Raw genomic sequence first — 5,000 nt, 5'->3', positions numbered from 1 at the left:
GAGGTCCGGGAGCTCCACTCAAACGTCCGGGGGGGGTAAGGGTAAGGGGTCCTGTCCCTCTCCCCCCCTCCTCGCCGCCTCTGAGAAGAGAAACATCTCCTCCACTCCTCCGCTCCTCCGCTGCGGAACCAGGTATTACCGATCCGCCGGACTCAGGCGAATTGCAGAAAGGGGTTTTGCCGTCCTCCGCTCCTCCGCTCCTCCGTTTCGGGCCCTGGAACTCCCGAACCGCTGGACACAAGCGAATCACGGTCCGGGCTTCTGCTCTCCTCCGCTCCTCACCTCATCCGCTCCAGGCCCTGGTACTCCGTGTCCGCGGGAACCCCCCCCAACCCACAAAAACAAACTCTCACACACACACAAACACACGCACACACACACACACACACACACACACAAACACACAAACACACACAGACACACCTGAACTCATCATCGCTGTGCTGATAGCATTGGCCGAAACGTATCCACAACCAAACCGACATTAGCTCATCCACTCATTCACATATGTGTGTGCCCAGAGGTCCGGGAGCTCCAGTCATAAGTCCGGGTGATCTATGTCCGGAGAAGGCTCACATTAGCCGGTCTAAGGGGTCCTGCTGCCCCCCAGCTTCCCGGCCTTTGAGAAGAGACACATAACTGCGCTCTTCCGCTTCTCCGCTATGGGCCCTGGTACTCCCGATCCTCCGAACTCAGGTGAATTGCGTGACGTGCTTCTGCTCTCCTATAAGCCCCTACACACTTCGAACACGGCTGTTATCACCCTGTTACTGCATTTCAATGACACCCATTTGCTTTCGATCTCAGTGTCTGCCACCGTACGGAAAAAGCGGGATGGGTGGGGGGGCATAAGCGCATTCGTGCTGTAAGTAATCAGAAGTTAATAGTGTTAACGGTTTGCGAGAAATTTTTAATGCTAGACAAAAAAAGAAAATTAAAAGGATATAATTAAATAAATAGATAGAAAAATAAAATTAAAAACGAAAAAAAAAAATTGTGAGGGGAATATAACATGTAATTAAGTTGGCGGTTCACAAGGAATCTCAGACATCAAACTGTTTTTAATTGAACATAAATAGTACACCCAAATATACAAATGTACAAATAAACATAGCAAGGTAGAACTGAATGTCAATGAAACAACCAGGGATGAGGAAGCAACGGACATCAGGACATTTGTTCTGTATGTAATGAGAAGTTAATAGTGTTACAGGTTTGTGAGAAATTTACAGTGCGAGACAAAAAAAGAAATTAAAAGGAAGTAATTAAATCAATAGATAGACAAATAAGAAATTAAAACGAAAAAATAAAAAAAAAATTGCAAGGGGAATGTAACATGTAATCAAGTTGTTTTTTTTTTTTTGTTTTTTTTTTTTTACCAAAAAAAAAAGGAACCTCGGACATGGGTAACTATATTTTTTAGTTTTTGGATTTTTCTATAAGTTTTAAGGATTTTTTTTTTTTTTTTTTATATTTCAAAATCGTTTATGAAGACATTAAAATTTGGGGAGCATTTTTGCATTCTGTTCTTGTGAATGAAGAACTTGGCCAGGCCTAAAAGAACATTGACACAGAGTTCATCTGTTATGTTGCTTATAAGTAAACAGAATGTTATATCATCTTTTGAGAAGGAAACTGGTGACGATGGAATGAGAAGGAGAAAAAATATATGGTCAGTGGTTTCAATGTTGTCTTCACAAAATGTACAAATATTATCTTCAAAATTAAAGCGTACCCTCGATAATTCCTTAGATGGGTAGATGTCAGTCATAATTTTGAAGTGGGTCTCTTTTGCCTTGGGGGTATGGGTAGAGTCAGATACATGGTTCGCAGCGTGGCAATCGATTCCTCATCAAATTTATTTAAAATATCCTTTTTTTTTTTTTTGACGTCCAGGGAATAAGTTTCCTGTGAAACATTTCCTAATAAAGGAGTTGCCGCGCTTTCTGTCCACAATTGAGATTCCCTGGAGTGATAGTCGGGGTAACTGTGGTTGTACGGTTCGGTGCGTCATTATATTTTTGGTCAGGAATACAAATTGTCGAGGCAGTGCGTTTCGTAACTTTAGCAACTCTAATATGGGAGGCTTGAATCTGTGTGTAGTACAGAACTGCTCATTGTCCAGAGGACTGCCAGTGTCATCCATCAAGTCAATTATCGACCATATACCTTTCTCAAAGCATTCCTTGTAAAACAGAGGTTTGTTGCCATGCAGTACATATCGATTGTTCCAAACTATTATACTGTGTGGTGAGAAATTGTGTACGTATATCATTTTCCAGTATAATAATATTTGTTTATGGAACTCTGAACATTTGACAGGAATCTTGTTGATATCCAAGTCAGAGATAAGCAGAAGACTCAGGCCGCCGACTTTGTTGAATAAGTAGTTTGGAGTACAATACCAGAAAGAACGATGAGGTTTGATCCAGGATTTCAACCAGTTCACCTTCAATGTCCCATTCAAGCAGTCCGACTCTATCACTTTCAGCCCTCCTTCACTTGTTTCTTTCACCATATGTGATTTTTCTTAGATGGTGTGGTCTGTTCCTCCAGATAAAGTTGAAATTGATTTGGTTAACAGATTTTACGAGTTGATTTGGAGCAGCATTGGAATACGCTGGGTATATACATCTGGATAAACACATCCATTTTAGTCAAATATATCCGGCCTAATATTGATAAATCTCTCTGGAGCCATATATTAGAATTAAGCTTTACTTTGATTCAGTTTAGATTCAATGTTCCTGGATTGATTTAACGTTTGGTCCTTGGATAGGAAAATGCTCAAGTATTTTATTTCTGATTTCATGGAAACATCGCTGATTTCCTTTAGTGGCGAGTCATGCAGCGCAAGAAGTTTGCATTTCTTTAAGTTTAATGACAATCCTGAAGCCTTGGAGAATGTTTTGGTTGTTTTCGGCACTTATTGGGACTTGATGTTCATTTTTCAAAACTAAGGTTGTGTCATCTGCCAGCAGGCTAATAACAATTTCAGTCCCCAGCACGTCTAACTTTTGGATATCGTTGCTCTTTTCAACATAAACGGCTAGCATTTCGGTAGCAATTATAAATAAATAGGGTGAGATGGGGCAACCTTGGGGGATTCCCACATCAACATGGAAGCTCGGAGTGGTGCCGCTTGGCAGGGTGACACAGCTATGAATATTCTCATAGAGCCCACGGATCACATTCCTGAATATTTAACCAAATCCAAAATGTTCGAGCGTTGCTATGATAAATGGATGTTCGACCGAGTCAAAGGCTTTAGAAAAGTCCAAGAAGGATATGCGGCCATTATCTTCAATGCGATACGCCTCTAAACCCATCGCTCGCCCCGACTCGGGGAATCCTAGAGCCTACTTGCACCCCCGCCCTAACTTAACTCCCTCACTCGTGGAGCTCCCTGAGCTCCACACATCCCGGAGCATCACGCCGACTCATTCACATTTGAATGATTGTCTTTATTTTATGTCCGCTAGATAGAGGCATCCGCACATGCGCATCAGTGGAGCTTCAGGCCGGCTGAGGCATGGACTGAAAATCATAAAGACATGTGTGATGAGCTAAAAGGAAGATAAGCATATTTTTATAATAAATGTAAGAAAGAGAGGGTAATGCAGCCTCAGGGCGGCACTGGCCCGTGTCTCTCCAAGCCTGCCTTTGGGGGGGGGGGGGGCACGGAGCAGTGTCTCCCTGTGCCGGTCCCAAGCCCGGATAAATGCAGAGGGTTGCGTCAGGAGGGGCATCCGGCGTAAAACGTTTGCCAAAACCAAACATGCGAGTCAACCATAACTATACCATACCGGATGGGTCGCGGACCGGGTTAACAACGACCGCCATTGGTACTGATGACCTACAGGGTACTAATGGAAATCGGGCTACTGTGGGTCGAAGAACAAGAAGAAGAAGAAGAGGAGGAGTGCGTGTTCGGAAGCAGAGAGAGAGGAGGAAAGGAAAGAGCCTGGGACTGAGAGTAGGGACTTTGAATATTGGGACTATGACAGGAAAAGGTAGAGAGTTGATGGACACGATGCAGAGAAGGAAGCTGGATATACTGTGTGTCCAGGAGACCAGGTGGAAGGGTAGTAAGGCTAGAAGCTTAGGAGCAGGCTTTAAGTTATACTATTATGGTGCTGACAAGAAGAGAAATGGAGTAGGAGTCATCTTGAAGGAGGAGTTCGTAAGGAACGTCCTAGAGGTGAAAAGAATGTCAGATAGACTTATGAGTCTGAAATTGGAAATTGAAGGTGTGATGCTCAGTGTTGTTAGTGGCTATGCGCCACAGGTGGGATGTGAACCTGAAGAGAAGGAGAAGTTCTGGAATGAGTTGGATGAAGTGATGCAGAATATTCCCAGAAATGAGAGAGTGGTAATTGGTGCAGACTTCAATGGACATGTTGGTGAAGGCAATAGAGGGGATGAAGAAGTGATGGGCAGATATGGTATCCAGGATAGGAATGCAGAGGGACAGATGGTGGTAGATTTTGCAAAAGGGATGGAAATGGGTGTAGTGAATACCTTTTTCCAGAAAAAACAGGAACATAGGGTAACTTATAAGAGCGGAGGTAGGAGCACGCAGGTAGACTACATCTTGTATAGACGAGGTAACCTGAAAGAGATCGGTGACTGCAAAGTAGTTGTAGGTGGGCGTGTAGCCAGACAGCATAGGATGGCGGTTTGTGCGACGACTCTGGTGACAAGGTAGATGACGAGGACAAAGGCAGAGCAGAGGACAAAGTGGTGGAAGCTGAAAAGGGAGGAGCGTTGCACGGTTTTCAGGGAGGAGTTGAGAAAGGGTCTGGGTGGTCAGGGTGAGCTGCCAGATGATTGGACAACAACAGCTAGTGTTATCAGGGAGACAGGTAGAAGAGTACTCGGTTTGTCATCTGGAAGGAAAGTTGATAAGGAGACTTGGTGGTGGAATGAGGAAGTGCAGGAGTATATACGGAGAAAGCGGTTAGCGAAGAAGAAGTGGGATACTGAGAGGACTGAAGAGA

The sequence above is a fragment of the Fistularia commersonii genome, unplaced genomic scaffold, assembly GCF_037954325.1.
Source record: "Fistularia commersonii isolate RoL2024-O1a breed Wild unplaced genomic scaffold, RoL_Fcom_v1.0 HiC_scaffold_184, whole genome shotgun sequence".
Lineage (NCBI taxonomy): Eukaryota > Metazoa > Chordata > Actinopteri > Syngnathiformes > Fistulariidae > Fistularia > Fistularia commersonii.
This window is presented reverse-complemented; position numbering follows the sequence as displayed.